Source organism: Canis aureus, chromosome 20, assembly GCF_053574225.1.
Source record: "Canis aureus isolate CA01 chromosome 20, VMU_Caureus_v.1.0, whole genome shotgun sequence".
NCBI classification, from domain to species: domain Eukaryota; kingdom Metazoa; phylum Chordata; class Mammalia; order Carnivora; family Canidae; genus Canis; species Canis aureus.
Window position 1 is genome coordinate 11081802 of NC_135630.1, and position 26958 is coordinate 11108759.

The 26958-nt window shown below is 34.1% G+C and overlaps 1 long non-coding RNA gene and 1 pseudogene across 10 annotated transcripts in view; one reads left to right on the plus strand and one right to left on the minus strand.

The window, feature by feature from the left end:
* The window catches only part of LOC144291477 (uncharacterized), a 352892-nt gene that overhangs the window by 74370 nt on the left and 251564 nt on the right, over positions 1-26958 (plus strand). The gene's annotated exons all lie outside the window — the stretch shown is intronic.
* On the minus strand, positions 4832-25841 carry LOC144291335 (cytoskeleton-associated protein 2-like; annotated as a pseudogene).

The window sequence follows — 26958 nt, forward strand, 5'->3', positions numbered from 1 at the left end:
ATTTCCACTGCCTTACCTTCAAATTAATTGAATCTTTCTTATGCCTGCTCACATCTGTCTTTGATTCCTTCTAATGAAAACTGTATTTTAGGTATAGTATTTCAATTTTAGAATTTCTCTCTCTCTCTCTCTCTCTTTTTGGTTTTCTATCTCCTTACCAATATTTCCATTTTGTTCTTGACAAAATGTTTTCTTGACATTATCCATGTCTTCCTTTAGTTCTTGAAGCATCTTTAAGACAGTTTAAAGTCTTTTCTAGTAGATCACCATTTATCCTTTTCATACACATTCTCTGTTTTATTTTTTTTTCTTCGAATGGGTCATATTTTACTGTTTCATCCTGTGCTTTCGAATGTTTTGTTGTTGTTGTTGAAACTGGACATTTCAATTAATAATGTGGTGATTCTGGAAGTCAAATTCTCCTTCTTTCCCAGGATTTTCTATTGTTTGTTTCTTGTTTTGTTTGTTGATTGTCATTTGTGCTGTACTGATTATTAGCCTAATATGTAAACTTGAGGTTTTCTCAGGTCCGTTAGGAACCTATAGAACCTACACCTTTTTCTGGGCATTCATGGTCACCTTCGAATTTTTGCCATACATGAAATTGCTTTTGAGTGTCCTAGTTTTAATATCTATTTTCTAATGGGGGACTTTTAAATTTCCTGGAAGTCATATCAACCGGGCGGGGGGGGGGGGGGCTTGCAACAATGAGAGGAGGCATAACATTAGCTGCTGCTTCTTTGAGTGCATCTCTGTAATCAGAAAGAGCAATCTGCAATCGGAACACTGATCTCATATTTGGAGGGCAGTCTTTTTTGTCCACTCTGGTTCCCACTAATTGTGTGCAAGCTGCTCTTGAAATTCATGCACTGCTGCCTAGCATAGGGCTGGGGAATGGGGAGGATGTGTAGCTGCTACTGTACTACTATAACCGAAATAGATTAAAATTGACTATAGTTTACTCTTTGAGCTTTCCCCTGGAATTTGTAGAGTTCTAATCATTTCTAGAGTTCCAAAATATTTACGTGAGACAGATTCTGTCAATGAAATTATCATCTAGGTGGAAAGACATATTCCTAGTGTTTCCTACCTTGTCATCTTCCCAGAATCCTCTGCTATATATAATTTTATATAAAAAATACAAAGTGTGTAATTAATATAATTAAGCTTTTAGTAGGTGCAGTAGGCTAATCAATCAGCAAGAAGAATTTATATTAGCTTATTCTATGAAGACAGTAAATAGAGAAAGAGGATATTGAGTACATGTAGTGAAAAAAATGATTCACTGTTGACAGGAGAATAAAAATGAAAACAAGATAAAAAGATGCTTTTGAGGGCCTCTTGTAACTTTTAATAAGTTTTGACCCTATGAAATTTTCTTCAAAGTTTATTCTTTTTCTTCTTTGCACTTGCCAATAAGTGACATGCTGATTTGTTTATTTTATAGTACTTGTCTCTCTAGACAAGAACAAGAGCACTGTAAAGGCAGGATTTTTCTCATTCCCTATTGCATCTCTATGGATTAGGTTCTGAGAAGATTATTTTCAGTGAGTAAATCTAAAACAGATAAATTTACTCATTCGGTGTGTTAAAAATGTATGTATAAAATGTAATCTCTTAAACATTCTGATACAGAATTAATATTTAGTTGGCAGTGGGAAAGAACCAGAATTTACAAATCATTTGTCTACCCTAGATTTTTCCTTTTTAACATTTTTATTATTATAACATGTTTATTGAATATATTGAGTTACATTTATGAAGAAAGAAACACTGTGTTCACAAGCTAGATTTAAATAAAGGAAAGAATGTACTAATAAAACAAGTGACACACAGAACTTACCCTAGATTTTTGTTATCACATAAACACTGAAATGTTTAAGAGTCAATTTCTCATTCACTATGGAGAATTATCACAATTTGATAAATGTTATATTCTCAGATATTATAATAAAGATTTTTGATAGTTTGGAAATTATCAATTTAAACTGTATTAAAGATTAAGAAGATTCAGTGTTTAATTCCACTTAGAGAAGAGATTAGTTTTTAGATCTCTCAAATCATTTAGAATTGAAATCATGCTTATTTCTTCATTAGACACCAAATTCTACAATTCTTATTTAGAAAAATAGAAATTATTAATGTTGTAATCAAAGTCATATTAATAAAAGCATTATTTTCTAAGTATACTGTGATAATTAATATTATTATCTAGCCTGCTGAAAAATATTGGGATAGATTGCACTTTGGTGAATGTCACTGAAAGATTCACATACAGAAAAAACAAATAATTAATTAATCCTAAATAAAAATGGGAACATGCACTGAGAATGTTCTTTGAAAAGAAAAATCTAAAGAATTGTGTAAGACTTACTCATATATGGTTATTATACTAGTTTTCCACTAATTGCAAAAGAACCACTATTTTATTTCATTCTCCCCTGCTGAAGCTCTATTTAATGTCTTTCAATCAAAAAATACATACAGGTGGAGGAATAATGAGACAGGGTACTTTCAGATTTTGCATTACCCCTTACTGAGTAACATAATATTTGAGCAAGTTTTTATATCTCTTCATTTGTGAGGAAATTAGCTCAAGCACATATTAGTGACAGAAAGGAAGTTGTCATACTGAGAACAAATAATTTTGTGTGAGACTCACAAAAGAAATAGCTTATTTAATCAGCAATTTAAAGGTCATCTGAAAGTTTGATAGTTTTGGTGACTTAAAAGAAATTGCAGTATGTAACATTTACAATATTTATTTGATTATTTGAATAAGTAGAAACGCCTTTATATTGACTTTACAGTACAAAATCATATCTGCTACAAGTCAGACTCTACTTTAGAAAAAATGAGTAAATTATGAAAATGATTTGGGGGTTAGCAAAAAAAAATACATGTACAGATGGTCTCTAACTTATTCAACTTACGATTTTTTTACTTTATCATGGTCCAAAAATGATACACATTCAGTAGAAACTCTACTTCAAATTTTGAATTTTGATTTTTTTTTATGGACTAGTGATATGTAGTACGATACTTTTTCATGACAATGAGCACACAACTCCCAGACAGCCATGTGATCGTGAAGGTAAGCTATCAGTACCCTTACAGCCATTCTATACTCATCCTTTTTCACTTTCAGGACAGTATTTAATAAATTAGATGAAATATTCAATACTTAGTTAATAAAATAAGCTTTGCGTTAGATTATTTTGCCCAACTGTAGGTGAATAAGTGTTCTGAGCACAGTTATAGTAGACCAGGTTCAGTTATGATGTTCAGTAGGCTAGGTGTATTAAATCCATTTTGACTTAGGAGGATTTCGCTTACTATGCATGGGTGTATTAGAATACAGCCCTAATGTGAGTAGAGGAAGATCTGTACACAATTTTAGTTTTATATTTCAAAGACTCATGAAACTGAAAGAAACATTAAAAGTTACCAAATTCAAAATTCTAATTTTTCAAATAAGAATCAGAGAAGTTTATGTTAATACTAGAAAATGTGCTCACTGATAGATGCCACATCTCTAATAAGTTAAATGCATGCAAAATTTGGGGTAAATTCCTATAGTTTGTGAATTGTGCACTAATGTGTGTGTGTTACTGCTATATTTAATTTTTTATTTTAACAAAGTTGTCATCTAGTTCTTGTTTTTAAGCCTCACGTTGTCTGTTCTATGGACATTTTCCTCTTCAGTACCCAAGCAATTCCTATTTGTCATTGGAAGACCAACCCCTATGTGTCACTCATCTCCTAACATGGTTAGTAATTGCTCCCTGCTCTGGGTTGCCATAACATCGGGCTTAAAATCCTACAATAGTGCATGCTATTTTTTTAAAGGATCGAACAAAATTTATTTGTTTTAGATAATATTTAAATATTAACAAAGCTAAAATATAAACATTTAAAATATAAACATTTTAAATACGTTGACTAGGTTTATCTATACATTATATTTACATAATGATTCTGATTTTACCTTTCCAAGAGCAGCTGCCTGAGAGGAAAGAAAGATAACCTATAGTAGCCTCTGGGGCTTGTATCATCTTCTCAGGTCAGGTGTCCCACAGCAGAGCACAGAATCGAAGTGAATAAGCAAATGTCCTTCTCCCCTTCCCCCCTTTGATTTTATTTAAAGCATTGTCAAAAAACAAATGCAAAATTAGATTTAGGTATAAAAAGCTAGATGATTACCCTAATTCAGAACTCTGTTTCATTAGAGGAGGCCTAGGACAGACAGGACACAAATTGTCCCTCACCTACAGGGACACAGTGACAGAAGTCCAAGTCACACATAAGGGTCATTTGTGGTCTGTGAGCAAAAGCACAGCTAGCATGAACTCTGTAAAATGAGGGTTTTTGACCAGACCATCACATGGCATCTAGCTGGGAAGGCTTAGCTTCTAAGCTCAACTGGAAAGACTCACCTTCTCTGCTAAGGCAGAGGCAGGAAGGAAAGTCTATCATACGTGGCACCAATTTTTGATATAAAAAAAGAACTATGTTGAGAGTAAAGTAGATCAAAAAAGTGAAAATTTTTACCATACCTGTAGGGTAAATTAATATTCAATAGTTTAAAAATTATGTATGCTATAAAACTGTGGCCAGCTATAGCCTTAAGCAAATAAAACAAAGACAGTCCTGTGAGGATATTAAATTTGAGAGTAAACCCAGTGAATTACTAAATCCTGAGAGCCCATAATCTCCCTGTCCATTACATAGTTTTTTCCATGTCGCCTAGACAAGGGTTTTTTTCTTTTTTCATGGAAGCTCTGAAATGCTTTTTTTTTTAAAGGCATTGAGAAATTATGGCTCAAAGATTTTAAAGTCTAATGTTTATAGGCAAAGCTTCATTTTTATGGAATACATAATACTCTCTTTCTCCTACTCTTAATCTTAATAAGGGAAGCCACTTCTAAGTCATGTCTTCCCAACACTTCTAGATAGTGGGACACACCTCATTCAGTCCTTGCAAATGCCATATAGGAGTGATGAGCTTCATGTCTTGCACTTTTGGCATTACACTTATTCTAGGGTTGAGGTGATTTGTAATTTGATACCAGGATGATTATCCTGCTCTGCCTTGATTATTTGAAGTATTGGTGTAAACTCTTTTCTTTTAGAGAAAGACAAGAAGTTTCAGATCCTGCCTTATTGGCCCACTCTTCTATTGATGTTATATTCATTTCTGCAACTATAGAGGCCGAAGTAACTCCTTCTGTTATTCTGTTGGGGTATTGCCATTATGAAGAACGCCTTCTTCCAACTCTTGTATCAGTGTTTTCCCTCTTCCTACAGCCCACCCAGGAACATCAAAGGTGCCTTTACTGGCCAACAACTTTGCGTCGCAGATTTAGAATTTAGCAAATGTTTCAGCCTCAGGAACACCGGACAATATGGTAAATATACCATTAAAAAGTACACCCCCTTCAACGAGCTCCAATTCTGTTAGAGTGTTTTGAGTTTTATAGGACAGGTCAAGTTGTGCTTTCTTTTCTTCATCTTTTCCATTCTCTTCCAGGATGAAATATTAATTTTCTCTATTATTTTTCTTTTTTCTTTAAGTTCCGTAAGAGGTCCTTTATAGATTGTTTCCCCCTTAGATTTCTGCCGTTCTTCTAGTTGTTTCCTTCTATCCTCTGCTGTGATCATCTTCTTAATATTTGGATTAGTTTTCTGTCCTATATGGGACTCTTTTTGCATTTACAGTTTGGTTACCAGCTTGAGGTTTGGGAGCTGTCTTGTTGAGAAAATAATTCTAACTTTTTGCTGATAGCTGCCACTGGATTTATTCCCACTAATGCCATTTGCTATTATGTTAGGGGTGCTTGGAATGACTGAACTAAAATTTCCAACTATCAAATTAGGACTTTAGCTTATGGCTTTTGGTATTTTGCAGTGCACAAGATGTCCGAGACCTAAAACAGATTTAGTGGATTTTTGATCCTGCTTCTTGTTTGAATGTCTGTTGTTATAGCCTCCCTGAAACACACTGGGGCATGTCCAGGGTTTGGATTGCTTTATATTTTGTTCAGTAGCAGTGTGTGACTGTAACTTAATTTCATTTGGTCTTTTGTATTTATCTCCATTAACCTTTATGTCCTTGATGACTGGTTTCTTTGATTTTAGAGTCCTACTAAGGGGTTGAACATAATGAGAAAGAACTGTCTTTGAGAATTTTTCTCCTGTTCTTGCAAGATTTGTTCCTCTCAAAAGTTGCTGTGGCTTTTGTGGTGGAATCCTAATTTGTGGTTCCCTAACAAATTCTTTATTAACTCTGTCTTTCAGAATAGCACTATTCCCTGAAATTTTGCCCAAGGCTTATTTAGGAGCCAAACTGCTCTTGGTTTGATTATAAGAGATAGTCTTTGGTTTACCTATTGTCTGTAATTCAGGATTTGGCTTCCTTTCAGTCTGGGAAAGTTTTAGGCAAGTCTCTTTGTGTTTATCTCTTTTAGAAAGTATTCAATGATTCATTTTCAACATGGTTATTGTCCACAGAGTCTGCACATTTAACATTTCCTTGATCTGCCACCTGCTTCTTTGCAGTTTTCGGGGCTATATATTAAGTGACCCCACAGTTTTTCTAGACACTTCTTCAGTAGTGGAGGATCCAGTTTCATGCTGTTGTTGACTATTGCTGGAAGGCTGACGATTTAAGTTAGAAGAAATTCATCCTTAAGTCTGTCTTTTGCCTGGAAGTTTTGGTGTCTCCAACTTTGGTTTCTGGATCCTGTGATATTGGTAGGTCTGGGCTGGGGTTTAATGCTGATGGATCTTATAGCTTTGATAGGCAAATTAATATGATTTGTAACATCCTTTTTGGGCATAATAATAGATTCAAAAGGTAGAAGATTCAGACAATTACTTTTAGCTTTTACATAAGGGCTTGGCATTTTGGCACTTGGTATTTGATCTTGGAGCTTTCTTTGCCATTTTTTTTTTAGCAGCAGTGGCACAATGACTCTTATGTGACCGGTTTTCTTCCCTTTTTTTTTTTTTTTAATTGTTTAGTGTATCTTCCACAGGACCATCAGAGGGATCTTTCTGAAAAATATTTGGTCCTTAGTATAAGAACCAAGTTCAATGATAGAATAGAATCTAAAGTTGTTAATTTTGTTGGATAGAAAAAGTTTAAAAGAGATACCTGAACTGAACCTGGATAAAAACCTGTTTCTGGTGCCCAATAGCCTGCCATGACCACCATATTTAAAATTGCAATTGCCCTACTCATCAGCTTTATGTTATACATTTTTTCATAGTATTTACAATCTTATAAAAAAAACTATACAGTTTATTTATTTGACTTATTTTTAATTTTATTTATTTTTTCTTCTTGGCCAAATTTATTTTTTTACATTTTTAAATTTAAATTTAATTTGCCAACATATAGTATAGTTTTTAAATTACTGTACCACCCAATAGAATGTAAGCCTCATGATAGCAAAGGTTTTGGTGTTGTTTTTTTTTTTTTTTTCCATTGATAGGTACCAAACATTTGGTTTAGGGTCTGTATAATAAATATTTATTAACTGAATAGATCTTGAGCAAGTTATTTTGCCTCTTTAACCTCTATTTCTTTTTATTTAAAACAGAGGTCATAAGAATTCCTAAGTGAGAAAGCTATTATGATTAATAAATGAGATGGTGGTGCATACAAAGCCATTACCATAGTGTCTGACACATCATACTTAATTAATTAATAATGCTAACTCCCATTATTAACAGACTTACTATTTTCTGGGGTTTTAAGGTTCAGAACCTAAATTCGTAGAATCCAGGAAGAATATTTGTAGGTGGAATTCGTTTTATATATATATAAAATATTCCTATATCTAGGAATATTTAGTTTGGAATAGCACTGCTGATAAATATATATACATATATATATATATATATATTTAACATATAGCTATAAATATACTATATATATTTGTATACATAAATATATATAACTGTATATATAGTTATACATTTTTAACTTCAGAAAAATATAAGTTACATTTTATAACATAAAAGTAATATTTGATGTATTAAAACATTAACAAAAGTATTTTCGAGAAAGCTCAAAAATTCTGAAAGTAATGTAAAGGATGAAATTTAGCAATTTTTAAATTATCAGAACTATTAGTTTAGTTTAACACCAATTTAACAAAGGTTATCTTACAGTAAATAAAGTACCATTAAAAGTTAGGCCATTCTTAACTTCTAAAAAGTATATCAAAGTGGTACACATAGTTTTTTAAAAATAAAGGCAAATGTTATTGATGGAGTTAGAAATTAGCAATTTCTTGCATTAACCTTCTGCATGGCCAACTATACTCACTGGGGCTTTAATTGTACCTGTTTATGGCTGTTTTGGTGCTTGCTTTTACAAATACAACATGTATACTTATATTGCTATTGTTTAATTCATCAGATGAAGATTATTTTGTTGTCTTTGGGCTGTAATGTATCAGCTATTATTTCTCCACCTCCAACTCTCTCACCAGTTCTTGGTAATTTTACCACCTTCAAATTTTTCAATTGATTATCCTTGTTAGTTGTTTTTAACTGCTGAAAACTCTAATTTGTTTAATGCATGTAAATATTATCTTTTGAATTTCCCTTTTGTGAGATGAGCATGTTATTGCCTCTATGCTTGACTTTCACTGTAAATGATAAAATATGCATATTTTATTGTGTCATGCAGAATTAAAGTCTTGTGTTTTCTCTGTAGCTTGACTCATAAAGTTGGAAATCGATGAATATTAGTTAATTAATATTATTATATAACTGTTTTTCAATTTAGACCCTAAGGTGTAGGCTTTTTAGTGTTTTTTGTTTGTTTTTCTTCAGGATTTTTTTTTAAGATTTACTTATTAAAACAATTTTTTAATAAAAAATAATTTAATATAAAAAATGATTTTATTTATTTATTTGAGAGAGAGAGAGAGAACCTGTTCTTCAGGTTTTTTAATGTCATAGAGCAGTGCCTTTCCAAACTAAATATTCCTAGTGTAAACATCAAATGTATTTTTAATTTTTACATCTTCTAACTCTTAAAATCATTCTTATGTTCTGTTTACATCTTTTTGGGCAATGACTGTATGTTGTAACATTATAATCAACAACCGATACTTTTGTTCTTTTTTTTTTTTAATTTATTTTTTATTGGTGTTCAATTTACTAACATACAGAATAACACCCAGTGCCCGTCACCCATTCACTCCCACCCCCCGCCCTCCTCCCCTTCTACCACCCCTACTTCGTTTCCCAGAGTTAGCAGTCTTTACGTTCTGTCTCCCTTTCTGATATTTCCCACACATTTCTTCCCCATTCCCTTATATTCCCTTTCACTGTTATTTATATTCCCCAAAGAATGAGAACATATAATGTTTGTCCTTCTCCGACTGGCTTACTTCACTCAGCATAATACCCTCCAGTTCCATCCACGTCGAAGCAAATGGTGGGTATTTGTCATTTCTAATAGCTGAGGAATATTCCATTGTATACATAGACCACATCTTCTTTATCCACTCATCTTTCGTTGGACACCGAGGCTCCTTCCACAGTTTGGCTATCGTGGCCATTGCTGCTAGAAACATCGGGGTGCAGGTGTCCCGGCGTTTCATTGCATCTGTATCTTTGGGGTAAATCCCCAACAGTGCAATTGCTGGGTCATAGGACAGGTATATTTTTAACTGTTTGAGGAAGCTCCACACAGTTTTCCAGAGTGGCTGCACCAGGTCACATTCCCACCAACAGTGCAGGAGGGTTCCCTTTTCTCCGCATCTTCTCCAACATTTGTTGTTTCCTGCCTTGTTAATTTTCCCCATTCTCACTGGTGTGAGGTGGTATCTCATTGTAGTTTTGATTTGTATTTCCCTGATGGCGATACTTTTGGATTGAATTTGGTTTTGCTTGTTAATAAAACCATATGTTTTAATATATTTTATATGACAAGCGAGTCATTTCCTAAAAGTCAATTTACCATATAGTTTTAATTGACAGAATTTCAACTTGTCCCCATAGCCAATTTTTTTTTTTTACGTTAACTGGCCAATGCCACGGTTCCCTACTGCTGACGTTGGAGAGCAACTGCTGCAGGGAAGTTGAGAATTAAGACCATAAGAAAATAAAAATCTAGTTCTTGGTTTTTATTATCATTTTCTGAAGTCAATATGTACATCATTTCCTTGAGAAGACATTTTCATGCAAGTAAAAGTTCGGTGATATTCTGTTAATGAAAAATGTTCAATATTTCATGTGATATAGAAATCTAGGGGATTCTTGGGTGGCTCAGCAGTTTAGGGCCTGCCTTTGGCCTAGGTCGTGATCCTGGAGTCCCAGGATTGAGTCCCACATCAAGCTCCCTGCTGAAGCCTGCTTTTCCCTCTGTCTCTCTGCCTCTCTCTCTCTCTGTGTGTGTCTCTCATAATAAATAAATAAAATCTTAAAAAAAAAAAAGAAATCTAGATTTTATTCCCTTCTCTCTCTCTCCTGCTTTGAGAACTTGCACTTGTGTTTCTTAACATCTCTACTCCCTAGTGAGAAGTATGAGGCAATTCTGATGCTTGCTTCTTGGGGGTCTATTTGTCTCTTGTTTTATCATCTTCTGTCTGAAAAGGTTTAAATATTCTTTTCACCCTTAATGTGTTACATTCTAAATTAATTTTCCTTTGAGTGACTTTACTATTTATTTATTTATTTATTTATTATTTATTTATTTATGATACCTAGTGCTCAGTGAGTTTCTTGCCCTTTTATAGAATATCCTTTTTGTTGTGGACATTTTTGTGGTGTTTTCATTCTTCAAAAGTGCTCCCTTATACTCTCTTCTTCTTTCCCAATTCTCTGTACTACTGTTAGCATCTTAGAATTTCTGCAGTCGTGAACATATTAAGATTCTCTGAAAATTCTTTTTTTTTTTTTTAAGATTTTATTTATTTATTCATGAGAGACAGAGAGAGACAGAGAGAGGCAGAGGGAGAAGCAGGGAGCCCCATGTGGGCTTTGATCCTGTGTCTCCAGGATCACACCCTGGGCTGAAGCCAGCGCTAAACTGCTGAGCCACCCAGCCTGCCCCTCTCTGAAAATTCTTAATCACACACACACACACACACACACACACCTCCTTATGATAACACTATTTGCCTTTGAAGATAGATTTTCTCTTTGTTTATTCTGGCCTTTCTTTCTGGCCAGACTTTTTAAAATCTAATTTCAGATTTTTAAAGTTACATTTTTTTAAATCTAATTTTTTTAAGAATGTGAGAATAACAATTTTGACTGGAAGCTGTATGTTACTAGACAGAACTTGGCAACCGATAGCTCCTTCTCTAGCGTCAGGTGTTAAATAGTGTTATAATATAGAGGACTCTGATATGAGGTGGGTGTAGGCCCACGAACTGCCCTACTTGTACCCTGAGAATGTATTTACATTCTATGGAAGATTTTGTGTTAGGATGCAGGGCCTTCTTTTCATTCTCTTACTAAATTGTCTGTACCTATGTGTAGGGTGTGGTAATGTACACATAGGTTTATAAGAGAGAACTTAATTAATCCTAAATTTCAATACCATATTTTACCCCTGTTTTCTTTATAGGTTCATAATGAGTATTCTAAATTGGCCATTTCCATTCCCATTTCTCTTCTGTATATGTCTAGAAGAAAGAAAATTTCATTTGTGTGTGTGTGTATGTGTGTGTGAGAGAGACAGAAGGGAATGTCTGTATGTTATTAACACCTCCCTTCAATAGTACCAGTAGTCTTCTCTTTCTGAAACTATTAAAATGAATTATGAATATTTTATAACAAAATTAAACACAGTCATTTCTTGTTATATGGTACAGAAAATCTACAGTGTCATAGGAAGATTTTTGAAAATTTACTTTCTAGACAGCTTATATAATTACATTTAATGCAAAGAAGAAATTATCTGTCATTTTTTTCCTCCTATTATGTTGAATTGCCAAGAGTGTTTCTAATTAAACAAAGATCATGGAAACAGCAACACTCCAATCTATTATTTATGCAAACATTTGTAGAGCATAAAATTATAAATTAACATCTAAAGTTTTACAAATATCGTCTAACTGATGTTTACATATCAGCATTAGATTTTGTGAAAATATTGTTCGTACATATAATTAAATACCAGAATTACTACTTGGCATGGGGAATAAAAGTAGATGAGAGTAAGTTATTTATGGTAACTATTTTTTTTTCAATTTTTCATTAAAAATGGTTCAGGTAAGTGCAATTCAAGTGTTAAGCCATGATAATTAAATTTAATGACTTCTGACAAAAAGTTATTTGAGTCTGACTACTCTGAATTGACATATTTCTTTTTGAAATGTATGTCTCAGGTTGTACTTTACCTTCTAAATTATAGAATCATTAAATTGTTTTGATATTCATTGGAGGTGTATTTAAGATATTTTTCTTATAAGTTGCTTGAGGAGCTACACTGAAAATTGTAATTTCAACACAAATCTATATTTTTGACAGCTGAAATATTGCCTTACTGTTTATCAAAAGGAGTATCATGGGAAAATATTGCATAGTAGCTTAAATATAATCTGAGTAATACCTAATCACTGTATATATGGTTCTAAAGAAATTTGAAAAGATAACTAATAAACGTTTCAATAATTGAGCTAATTTGGGTGGAGGATTTTTAATTTCTTACTTTAATTTCTCCTTTCTATGTCTTAAATTAATTAAAATATTTAAAGCAATGACCCAAAGTTTTAGAACTCCAAGAAACCTAAATAATTCATAACATTATTAAAAAATAAATCTCCATTTGTTTACTCCTCAAGATAAAAAATAAGACGTCCAATATTACATACATTGGTTTCTTATTTCTCCCCTAGTGATTTTTCCTTCTTTCATTTCAACAATCTAAGTAATGGAAATCACCACCACCTCTTCCCCACTGCTCCACCCTGCCAGCTTAGTGAGGCACCCTAAATATTCACTCACAGTCATCTTGCTTTCTTTCAAGAGGGAGCTGATATGGTCCCAATACCATTTATGAATATAGATGCAAAATTCTCAACAAAAATTTAGCAAATCAAAAATCAAATGTGACTTTTATATATTTCCATAAATATATAATTTTCAAAACTTTTAACTTTGAATAACTTTTAAATATATGTATATAAATAATTTATTTGAATATAAAAATACACCATGATGAGTGACACTTATTTTGAGTATGGAAGGGTGGTTCAGTACTTGAAAATCAACAATGCAGTACACCATATAAACAGATTAAAAAGAGAAAGGCATGATATCAATTGACACAGAAAAGCATTTGACAAAGTTCAATATTCGTTCATGGTTTAAAAACTCTTAGTGCATTAAGAATGGAGGAGAACTTCCTTAATATCATAAAAAAAAAATCTAGAGCTAACTTCATGCTTAATGATGAAAAAATAAATGATTCCTCTCCAGAATTAGGAACAGAGCAAGGATCTCTGCTTTTAGCACTCTTATTCACATAATCCCAGAACTTCTAGCCACTGCAATAAGAAAAAAAATAAGAAATACAAGGAAAACAAATTGGAAAAAGAGGAAAAGAGAATAAAACTGCTTGCAGATAATATGATTGTGTATGTAGAAAATCCCAAGGAATCTACAGAAAATAAATTAAAAAAAAAAAAACTAGAACTGAGTCATTTGATTCAAATCATTACATGAAAGCCAATTGCATTTCTACATACATACAATAAACAGTGGGAAAACAAAATAAAAAATTCAATATCATTCCCAATTCTACCGAAGAAAATAATTGTGTAGAAACCTAAAAAAAATCTACCCGAGATTGTATGCTAAAAACTATCAAATGGTGATGAAAGACTTAATATTTGAAGAGACTACCATATTCATTCTACACTAATCAAGACTGTGGTATTGTCAGAAGTCAAGCTGCAGACTTGTTGAATACTTTTGTTAGTTTTATACTCAACAAACAACTTATATATCTACCATGTAAAGAATTCTCAAAACTCAACACTGAAAAAACAATACAATTAGAAAATGGGTGAAAGATTTGCATAGGCATTTTAATAAAAAAGACATACAGATGGTAAATTAGCACATGAAAATATATTCAAATTCATTACCAGGAAAATGTAAATTAAAACCACAATAATGTGCTACTATATACCAATCAGAATGGCTAAAATAAAAAAACAGTGATAACACTAAATGCTGGTAAGAATGTGGAGAAATTTGATCACTCATAAATGAGAATTTAGAGTGGGCCAGCTCCTCTGAGAAATAGTTGAACAGTATATTTTATAACCAAAAATTGACTTAACATATGACCCAGCTATTTCCCTTCTGGGGATTTATTTCAGAGAAAGGAAAATATACTTTCAACCAGAGTCTTGTCATAAATGTTCATAGCCGGCTCATTTTTAATAATTTGAAACTTGAAATTCCCCAAATGCTCTTCATTGAATGAATGGTTCAATAACTATGGTATATCCACACCACAGAATTCTATTTGGCAATAAAAAGAAACAAACTATTGACATATACTACAACTTTAATAAGCCTCAAGAAAATTATGTGGGGTGAAAAAGCCAATATCAAAAGGATACATAGTGCATGACTTCATTTATGTGACACTCATTAAATAACCTAATTATAGAGATGGAGAACTGGTTAGTGGTTACCAGAGCTTAGGGAAAGAAATAGGCCTGGGTGTGGCTATAAAAGTGTAGCTTGAAGGAGATTTGTGATGATACAGATCTTGATTGTGGGGGTATACAAAGCTACACTTGTGATAAAATTGTGCAGAGCTAAATGCACACACACACACACACAAACAAACACAAATGAGTCCATGTATAATTGATGAGTTCTGAATGAGATCTATGGATTGTGCCAATATCAATTTCCTAGTTTTGTTGCTGTACTCAATTTAGCAAGATATTAGAAGAAGGAGAAGCTGGATAAAGGGGTGCACAGGATCTCCCTATGTATTTCTTTGTAACTTCTGGTCAAAAATCTGTTTATTTTAAAATAAAAAAGACATTATTTTAAAATAAAAAAGCAACTTGGAATTAATTTTCACATAGGATGTGAGATAGGGATCTGACTTAGTTTCCTACAGCTGCCATAACAAATGATTATGAGCGGGGTGATTTAAAACAACAGAAATAGTTATCTCACAGTTAATGGAGGTTAGAAGTCTGAAATCAAGGCAGTTGCAGACTTGATTCCTTCTAGAGGCTATGAGGGAGAATCTGTTCCTTGCTCCTTTCCCAGCTTCTGGTGCTTTGGGGCAATCCTTGTGTTCCTTCACAGCTGCTTCACTCCAGTCTTTGTGTCCTTTGTCACATGACATTCTCCCAATGTCTGTGTGTTCAAATAACCCTTCTCTTACGAGGACGCCAGTCATTGGAATAGAGCCTTCCCTATACCTATATGACCTCGTCTTAACGTGAATACACTTGCAAAGACTATTTCCAACTAAGGTTGCAGTCACCTACTCAAGGTGGGTTGCATCCTAAGAATTGATAATGCAGCAGAAATGACATCACACTAGTTTCTCAATTTTTAAAACCTCTTATCACCTGACCAATATATTCAGGTTCTCACTTCTATGAAATAGCTATTTTGGATATATTTTTAACATTTGATAGCATATCAATTTTAGCTACCATTATAAGTTACATGTTTGCTCATAGGCATGTCCCACCCGACTTCTAGCTTTTCTAATTTGATAGATTTTTTTGATAGATCTTTTAACATGCAGATTATGAAACAGTCTCTGAAATTTGCAACTGAACTTTATTTTCTCCATAATGCTTTTGTAATTGTAATTAGTACTGTGATTTTGTATTTTGTTGTTCTCAAAAATGCCTCATCCAACTTCTCTCCATGGTTATGAGGTCTGTGTTTATGTTGATATCTGCCTCCATGTTTTTATATATATTTTTCCCTCCAAAGGGAAATATGAATATACAAAAAAATACGCTGTTATATAATTAAGGATGTGAATGTATCTTTAAAAAAGGTAAATGAGGGATCCCTGGGTGGCGCAGCGGTTTGGCGCCTGCCTTTGGCCCAGAGTACGATCCTGGAGACCCGGGATCGAATCCCACGTCAGGTTCCCGGTGCATGGAGCCTGCTTCTCCCTCTGCCTGTGTCTCTGCCTCTCTCTCTCTCTCTCTCTCTCTCTGTGACTATCATAAATAAATAAAAATTAAAAAAAAAAGGTAAATGAAATAAATGACATGTGGGCATTGTGATCCAATTGTGCCTCAAATGTAAACTCTTAATAGATGCTTATCTTCATAAAAAGCAACAATAAATACAATCTGAATTATAATTGCACAGCATTACTCATTTTATTAAGATAAAAATGAAAAACAATATAAGAAGGGAGATGGGGAAACACTTTATTTCTTATACTGTGATTTCCAAGTTGCAGTTGTTTGCAAAGAAACAGTAATAAAAAAAAAGATTTTGTATAATAAAATGGAACTAGTCAACAGAAATGAGAGAGATTCTGATGCTTCTATGTCTATTTCCTTTCTCTCTTTCCTGTGGTCTTCACAGTCATTTCCCTGGGCTGAGAAAGTACTGCATTTTCCCTTTGGTTTTCTCATTCCTTTTTCTTGGGATCTTGAATTATCTCACTTTCTGGTAAGTTTACCCAACGGAGCCTGCAGAAATACTTTGTAAGATATTATTTTTAGAATGTTGATTATATACAATTTAATAAATTTGCAATTTTAGTTTACCATTTTTGATTCTTATGACTTTGATATTTCCCTTAATGCCATTTTAATTTCATTATGTTTGTTATATTCAGGCTGTCTTTATTGCTTGTTTTATATCCTATGTTAATTACTTTGTTTCTCTTCTAAACTAATTTTCTCCTTCACTACTCAAGGGAATTTTCTCTCTTATACAGTACAAGAAAAATCAACAACTTCTCCAAAATATAAACTCTAGCTTCAAGGAAGAATAATTCAATTCACTGCAAAAATATATGTTTGGTAATCATTATATCTTTACAAAGCAACATGCAAAGCACTCATTCAGTTTCAAAAAACAGATAAGGGACAGTTAATGACATTCTTTCTGGAGCTTACATTCAAGCTAAATGCATAAGTACACATTTAGTTGTTTTACAAAGCAAAATGAAGGGAATGGGTAAGTTTTAGAGGCATAATTTTCAGAATATGGACAGCAGGGGCCCCTGGGTGGTGCAGTCAATTAAGCGACCAAATCAGGTTTGGGCTTGGGTTGTGATCTCAGGGTCATGGGATAGAGCCCCATGTCAGGCTCCACACTAAGCACAGTTCCACTTAAGACTCTCCCTCTCCCTCTCTCTCCTGTGCTGCTCTTGCTCTCTCTCTCTCTAAAATAAATAAGTAAAATCTAAAAGAAGAAAAATAAGAAGGAAAAGAAGAAGAAAGGCAAACACAGAAAGGATAAAAAAATGTTTAGGTACATATAAAGACTTTTTGAATAATATAACATTTCAATAGGCCTAAAACAAAAGAAGTTCCTAATAGATAACACAATTGAGTCTTTCCAAAGGTTGCCCTTCTCTTTAATCAATTTTAGTTCTTGAGAAAGTTATTTTGCCTCCTTAAATTTTAGCTGAAAGTGAGTCCTAAAGACCACCTCCCTTATAAAGCTGTTATGAAATTTAAGTGAGAGCCATGTAAAACACCTTGAAAACTTTATATACTGTGTGTTCCCAAATTTTTCTTTTTTTTTTCTTTTTTCATTTTTTTTTTGGCAGAAAGTGCTGTGGTCATCATAGGGTTAATGCTAGTATGAACAAAGGGAAGCATCCCATAAATTTTAGAAAAATTAACCGAGCAATATATTAAATATAGTATATTCTGATCAAGTACAGTTCATCCCAGCATGCAAGGATGGATGATCTATTAAATAATCTACCTATATAATTTTCCTTATTTAAAATTAAAGGTTGGGGGGTAACTGGGTAACAGGAATTAAGAAGGCCACACAATATGATGAGCACTGGGTATTATAGTATATGTTGCCAAATTGAATTTAAATTAAAAAATAATAAAAAAGAAAAAAATTAAATAAAATTAGAGAAAAATGTATAATTAGGTATGTTGCTGAAAAGTCCTTTACTGACAATCAATACCCATTTATCATGAAAGCATATGGCAAACTAAAGATAGTAGGACACTTTGCAAAGCTAATAAAGAACAACATAGTATTTAATGGTGAAACCTTGAAGCATATTCTTTAAAAGTAAAGAATGGGAACAAATATCTCTTCCTACCACACTCAACATTATATCTGAGGCCTTAGTCAATTCAGGAAGACAAAGATAAGAACTATTACAGGGACTGAAGAAGACATAATGATAATATACTAATATATTAGTAGAGTAGATAAGATTTTAAGTTGGTTCCTTGGCTACAAAAATCATTTGCCATTAATTATACCCCTATTCACTATATAAAAAAAGAATAAGAAAACATACTTTTAAAATAAATTTACAATATGATGTATATAGAAATGCACTTGAAAACAAGTGCATTTAAGTGCATTTTTTAAATTCTGGAGCCAGTAATATTTATTAAAGGTATTCTTTTTATAATATTTATCAGTGCACATGATTCTAACAGCAAATATATTCTCATCATTCATTTGAATACTATATAACAATTTATTTAAAAGCATAAATATATGCTTGAGGATTGCATATATTGCTTAAATCCTCTGCTTGAGGATTTTCTCTCTCTTCTGTCCCTCTTCCTTCTGCACACTTTCTATCTCTCTCTAAGAAATAAATGAAACTTTAAAAAAGAAAAGAAAAAAGAAAAAGAAAAGAAAAAAAGAAAGAAAAGAAAAGAAAAGAAAAGAAAAGAAAAGAAAAGAAAGAAAAAAAAAGAGTCAACTAGTCATGTGAAAGGTAGTTTTCCATTTTAGAGTGAATCTTTACTTTGCGTGATATATAAAATCTCTGGGTATTAAATAGTTCTATGTAAGATAACAAAAAAGATTAATAGAGAATATGAATATTCTTCCTACTTCATGTAGGGTATGGAGTATTTATTAATATATCTGAAAACAGAAAACATGTAGAAAAATATGATAATCATGGTCTGAAGATAGCATTAAAAAGACTGAAAGCTAAGTTCTAGGCTAGAAGAATATTTTTGAAATGCATGCAACTTGCAGAGAATTAGTATCACAACTTCAAAATACTCTCCTATCAATAAAAAATAAGATGGAAAAATGTTAAATTGCAGAAATGGCAAAATGTACAAACTCACTTTCTTGAGCGGGCTATAGAACCTATAAATATGTGAAAAGATTTTCAACTTCATCAGAAGTTATGGATAAGAAAAATTCGACCACAATTAACTACCTGTCATGCCCCTAAACTAGACAGGAATTTAAATGTTTAAGAAAAACAGTCTTGGGAAGGACATAGAGAAATAGAAAATCCTATCTATTATTGCTGGTGAAGTGGAAGTTTTTACAGCCATCTTGGGGAACAATTTGGAAATTCTTATTGAGTTAAATACGTGCATACCCTGTGACCCCCACACTCTATGGCTCAAAGTATATAACATAAAGAAACTCTCCACAAGTGTACAAGAAAAAAAAAAAAACAACATAGGAATAGCATTTGTGTCAGAAGTTTTTGCTAGAGCAAAACAACATTAGCAATAATAAAATCCCAAACTAGTGCATTTGGTAAAGTCATCGAGTGGAAATCTACCTAGTAGTGAAAATGGTGAACTTGATTCGCAGTTATTAAATTGGATAAACCTAAAGCATATGAAGTTGAGTAAGAGAATTTTCAGGAAGGCTTAAGTGTAGGGTATTATTTATATGGAAAATTATTTAGAGACATGTAAATAAGTAGCAAATGTATAATATAGATGAAAATAATTTAAAAATTAATTAAGGATTATGGTTAGCTCTGACAGGAGTGGGTAGTGAGGGGGATGAATGTGAACTGTGATTTCAACTGTGCTTATAGAAGTTTTTTTCTTAGTCTGAGCAGTGGTTACCCATTGTTTATATTATTTTATAATAATATATTTTTTATCATAACGTGTATAACATGTATATAACATATATCATATATAATATGATTACTTATATAATTCTCTTTCTCATGCCTGAAATATCTCAAAATAAATAATACGTAACACTTACTGAAGGTAGAGTATTGCCAAGATTAAACCACAGATCATGGTAATTCGACATGGTGTAGCAGACAACACATTTAAAATGCACACTAAAGTGGTAACTGGCCAATCCTATACACTTAAATGGTGTGTTTGAGCCATAGTTTAAATATTTTTCATTCTACCTCCTATGCTGTATCTTTATCAAATACAAATATTTATATGCCCTTTTAGTAGTTTACCTATTATATATATATAAATATCGAATATTTAAATAAAAATGGAAATTTATTTATTTATTTATTTATTTATTTATTTATTTATTTATTATGTCTTTATTTTACCAGGCAAAGCTCAGGGAATCTTGGAGATTCCAGGGGTAATTGGGTCTAACTTTGCTCTCCAGGCAGTCACACAGTAGTTGTAATGAAACATTTTTGCCTTTAAAATGATCAGTTAAATCTTCTTTAAATATCCAGCATTTGAACAACCTGGGCGCCTGGGTGGCTCAGTTGGTTCAGCGTCTGCCTTTGGCTCAGTCATGATCCCAGAGTCCTGGGATTGAGCCCCGCATCAGGCCCCTCCTTCATGAGGGCAGAGGGCCGCCTTGGGAAGGAGACTTCTCCCTCTGCCTCCTGTCCACCATCCCCCCTCCCCCCACAACGCTTGCGAACTTTCTCTGTCAAATAAATAAAGTCTTTAAAAAAAAAAAAATAGCTACCATGTGCCATGTCACTTTATCTCCCGGTTAGGCTCCTGTCTTGTAACCGTTGCTAATCATTTCAGACTGGAGAAAAGAAACATTCGGTTCTTCAACCCTGCAATACTCGAGGGTTGACTCTCTCAACTTTGTCTCCCTTAATAATATAAAGGAGTCCCTTAAGAGTGTTATAATTTCCCTTACCTTAGAAAGTGACTAGCTGTACTCTGACTTCTCTGTTTTATAGAAGTTTGCTAAACACAGAACAAATACTCAATATGCACCAATACTCTGAATCTTTTTTTTTTTTTTCAGATTTTATTTATTCATGAGAGACAGAGAGAGAGAGGCAGAGACATAGGCAGGAGGAGAAGCAGGCTCCTTGAGGGATTATGACCCAAGCCAACCACTGAGCCACCCAGGCATCCCATGAATCTTTTCTTACATGCATCTTAGTGCTGCATCCTGATGATTCAGTCTGCTATTCAAAATAAGGAAGGCGCCTCCTCTCAGGACAAAATCCATAGGCATTCAGAATGGTCCAGCTTTGGACATACCATCATAGGCTGTCCTACAATACAGAGTGTAACAAAAACTAGGCTGTCTCAAACCCGTGGTAATAGAATTGCTTACATTTATACCAAAAATGTATAAAGTTGGGAAAGCACCAAAATCCTCATGTGCATGTGCCCTGGATGACTTTGAGGAGTTCATGCTGTGAGACCTACAGTTCTTAAAGGGTTGTCTAAAATAATAAAAAAAAAAATGTCAGTAGCGTCTATGATGGTTCCATGTGTGCTAAATATATTCATGACAGAACCAAGCATGCTTTCCTTATTGAGAAGCAGAAAATCATTGTGAAAGAGTTGAAGGCATAAGCACAGAATCAGCTTAATGAAACAAAGAAGGTTTTTTTTTTTTTTTTGAGTAATAAAAGAACCACAAGGCAAAACAAAACAAACAAACAAACAAAAAAAAAACGAAGGTGAAACTTTGATCAAATAGTCTGTCAATGAATTCCAAGGGTCACCAGATTTCCACATGAAATTTCCGACTGATAATTGTTGATCCTTATTATTTACCTCACAGCCTTTCCATTAAGCAAATTCCACATTTATGAAGCATCATAGTTTTAGATACCAAATTTTGCATCACTTAAGAAACAAGAAACACCAATAATATTGGCTTAAATTATTTTTTCCTCCCACAGAGAACTATTTGAAAAATTGACAGTTCAGAGATAGTTCTGGAAAAAAGCAGATCACAGCTGGCATGGGACCTCTGTAGTCCTTCAGGAACCCAGACATCTATCTTTCTCCTCTGCCATAATTACTGTGAGGTTCTAACTTTAGAGTCACAAGAAGGTACCTCTAATTCCATCTATAATGCCCACATGCCAAGCAACAGAAAGGACAGTCAACAGGCTAACTGTCCTTCTAATAAATTATCAAAAGTCTTAGTTGGCAACCTTAATCTACATCTATATGGCTACTTTCAACCGAAAGTGAAGCATAGATCTGTAAGACTTTAGCCAGGCTGCCTAGAATAAAGTTGCCTTTTTGCCATCCTGATATTTATTAGTTTTAATTCTTAATCAGAGCTGTTTCCCTTTTTACTAATTGGTTCCCATGTTTTCTGTGCTTGCAGAGTATCTTAGGTGTCATCATGGTGGCTGATTGAATTAATCATTCTGCTAACCTTGAGGCTTTCACTCACCTTGATCTCCATCCCTCAGACACCTGGTCACAGGGCATCCATACATGTTTGCTTCGACGTGGATGGAACCGGAGGGTATTATGCTGAGTGAAATAAGTCAATCAGAGAAGGACAAACATTATATGTTCTCATTCATTTGGGGAATATAAATAATAATGAAAGGGAATAGAAGGGAAGGGAGAAGAAATGGGTAGGAAATATCAGAAAGGGAGACAGAACATGAAGACTCAACTCTGGGAAACAAACTAGGGGTGGTGGAAGGGGAGGAGGGCGGGGGGTGGGGGTGGCTGGGTGGCGGGCACTGAGGCGGGCACTTGACGGGATGAGCACTGGGTGTTATTCTGTATGTTGGCAAATTGAACACCAATAAAAATTAAATTTATTATAAAAAAGAAAGAAGTGTTCTATGCTCTCCGAACTATCATAGTTCTGGGGTTTGCCTTCAAGTGACTCAGCACCATGTGAGAAAGAACCAAGGTTCTTTCTGAAGCTTGAATGCTTTCCTTGAATGCTTTCCCAATCAGTTCCTGGTAAATTAACCTATCACCATCTGCAGGACCAAATGGTGGGCCCTCTGGCTCACAGTGGGGATAAGCAGGAATGTTTGTATCCTTTCAAAGTGATAGGAAAGCTGAACAGAAAAACTCTAGCTTCCATTTATCTAAAAACACGTTGCTCTATTTTTGAAAGTGTAGCAGTTAAGCCATTGTTTTTGACTTAATAACAGTCTCCTGCCAGAGACCAAAATGCATAGCAGTATACTAAACATCCGTTAGTTATGAATTCCCTCTTGCATCCTATAGGAGATTTTTTTTTTCACTGAATACTCACCTTCTATTGATTCAGCCTTAAGAACAACAGTAAAATAATTTGTTGTACTTTTCCCTCTCTCCTCCACTTTTCCTACCTTTGTTCTGGAAACAACAACATCAAAAAAAAAACATTTACTTTTCTTTCCTATTAAATGGGTATTGTTGACAATCTATTTTAATGCTTTTTCGCTATATTTTCAATTGCTTTCTCTTCTTCAGTGTAATAAATCACATGGCTTAAACTTAGTCAAAGAAGGATAGCAAATACATTTCTTTTATGGAGAAAAAAATGTTATCTATTTAATATTTTGAAGTATCTCATATTAGTGGCCTAGGAGAAAAAAATGCTATTTATTTAATATTTTTAAGTATCTATTAGTGGCCCTAGGCCTTTGGAGACTAACTTACCGACATAGGCATTCATTCATCCTCAAACTCATCATTCTCTCTAATCTCATAAGAAGAAATAAGTCCAGTCTGCTCAGATCCTCATTGTATCATAGATTTTGCTGACTCAGGAGTCCATAGAATACCAGTGTATTTTCTTCAGTCTGGTTCTGTTGCCTGCAGAAAGTAGGAGTCAGCTTTGATTTCAATGTCTACCGCTTCTTCAAGGGACTATAAATGAGTGAACTTTTGGACAATGGATTAAAGGAAGAAATAGAAAGGCAATTCCTTTCTGAGTGGCGACTACTTCTTTCACACAGCATCTGAAAAGATAGATCTCTTGCTATTACAAATAATAGGAACATTTCGGTCTATTTCCTGTTCACTAATGACAATTTCTTCTTATTCTAAGAGGAAATTCTTTCATCATCTCATGGCTTTCAGTTCAGTAATTCCTTATATTGACTAACATTGAATGATGATTTGTCTAAATTTCCTCTCTGGTGATTTCTCATTTTGGTCTCAGTCATCAAAGCATTATGGCAGTGTGTAAGGCATATCAAATTAACACACATCACTCTTGTATTAGCTTAAAATAGTTAACACTTACAAAACAATTGTAACAAGAAGACATTGTAAGATGGGCTTTATCTGTATTTATTCCATGTAATACTTTCAACAGTCCTAATACCCTTATCTTCCAGAGTGCAAGATTGAAGAAGAGAGAGGTTAAGTAACTTTTTTAAAGTCTCATGGTTAGAAGGTGGTACCTATCTAGAATTCAATCCAAGCAGCCTGGCCCAGAATCTGTGCTTTAAACAGTAACCATACTGCCCTTCTCATGTTGATTACTGATCTCATATATTATTTTACCTCATCAAATAAAGGTATAAGAAGGATGCATTTGCCAAATAAGTTCCATTTAAGAATGGGAAAAATTATTTTGGATAATTTACTTCAAACAACAGACTTCTGTATTTCCATGCACTACTGGATTTTTTCCTTAAAAATACATGACAGGGATAGATTCAGGAAACTTAAAGGCAGAAACGTATTTATCAATCTTGAAAACATCACAATGATTGTTGACCTGAGAGAAGATTCTAGGAAGTGATATAGCTAAAATCTGCATAAGCTATAAATATTAGGGGAGTATGTGCCAACAACTTGATGAGAGGGGGGACAACAGAAAGAAATGGTTATATCAGCAATTAGAGAGACAAGAATATTTTACAAACAATTGTAAGGAGAAATGATATACTTCTTACAGCATAAGAGGAATTAGTACCACTAAGAAAGAAATTAGATGTAGGACAGAGTATGTATGAGTGGTAGAGACAAGTCTGCAAAGAGAGAGTCTTGGTATTCCAAGCTACAGTAAAATATCAGTGTCTACTGAATAGCAATTCTCTCAAGATAATTAAAAGTAGGAAGATTATGGAGTTTTCTTAATGGCATGATGGAAGGCGATTCAAGCCACAAACAATTTCGGAGTGTATCATGGAAGAGTGAAAGTAATCAAGGCACCGAAAGCAGGGAGCTTTGGGGTATTTATTTTTTGGAAAGGTATGATGAGAAATCCAATAGTCCTCCCCTCTGCATACAGGGATATGTTCTAAGGCTCTCAGTGGTTACCTGAAATCACAGAGAGTATGGAACCCTATATATACGGGTTTTTTTCCCCCTATGCATATATACCTGATAAAGCTTAGTTATAAATTAGGCACAGCAAGAAATTAGCAACAATAACTAATGAGATAGAACAATGATAATAATATACTGTCATAAAAGTTATGTGAATGTAGCGTCTTTCTCTCAAAATATCTCATTGTACTGGACTTACCTTCTTCTGGTGATGATGTGAAATAATAGAACACCTACAGGAGAAGATGAAGTGAGGTGAATGTCGGAGACATTGTGATAGGGTGTTAGGCTGCTATGGACCCTCTGATGACACTTCAGAAGGAGGATCATCTGCTTCCAGACTGGCTGATTGCAGCTAACTGAAACTGGAACGGGAAACCACAGATAAGGGGTACAGGGGTTGCGGTAAGTCAAATGAGAAACCATTTGGCAGCATGGTGGAGGAAAGACTGAAAGTTACCAACGTTCTGAAATCACAAAGCACCTGGTTTTCTCTTCGGCAAACTGGAGGGGTAAATATAGCAAATGGCTGAGCTACAAAGATGAATTTCACCTAATGTGACATTTTTATTATAATCATTTCAGTTAGTAGAATTGATTGCAATTTTAGTGTCCAGAAAGCAATTAGAGACAAATAAATGTCAAATTGAAGGTAATGTAACTAATGCGAAAGGATATGATTTTTCAGTGCTATGCAAAACTATATTTGACCCTTGAACAACATGGCTTTGAACTGCATGGGGCCACTTAGATGTGGATTTATTCTCTAATGTTAAAAATATGTATTTTTCTAAAAGATCACACAAAACCTGGGAAAAGAAAGAAGGCTGTCAAATAGCCTACATCGAAATCTGGGCTGAGGAAGGACACAGAGCCCGGAAAAGAAACCAGTAGCTGGAGCCAACCCCAAGGATCACAGAGCCAGCAGCCTTGTCCATAACCACCACTGAGGTGCAGCAGTGACAGGAAAATGACTGGCCCCCATCATGTCTCCTCTTCAGAAAGGGAAAATCAGGAGCCCGCTCTGTAGACAAGTTCTTATGGTCTCCTGCTCCTTCATGGCCTTCTCCCAATGGCTATCATTGAATTCCTCAGTGACCACACTCCACACCCACGAGGGCAATGTGAGCGATTCCAAGTCTCTATGGTTTGAGCCAGGAGTATAAAAACTCTGAATGCCACAATGTCTGTTGTGCTCTGCGTTGAATGTGTACGTGATTATTCTCTTGAATCCCTTCTGGAGTTGCAGGGGAGAAGCTACTGATGTGTCTATTGCGTTTCCACCTACAAATGCTATAGTTGAAGTCAGAACGTGCAAGTCAGCTGAGGTACAAATTTCAAAGCCAACTACTCTACAGTCTCCGCCTTCTGTGTGTTTCATCACATCCTGGTGTTGCAGGATGTCCAACAGCAGCTTGATGGTGATCTCAAAAACATGCCTCGACCACTTCTGGAAGTCCCTCAGTGCTCCTGCTGCTCACTCAGGTCCAGCCTACATGTGGGGGCCACCAGAGTTTGGGAGAAATAATCAGTGGTGGCGGAG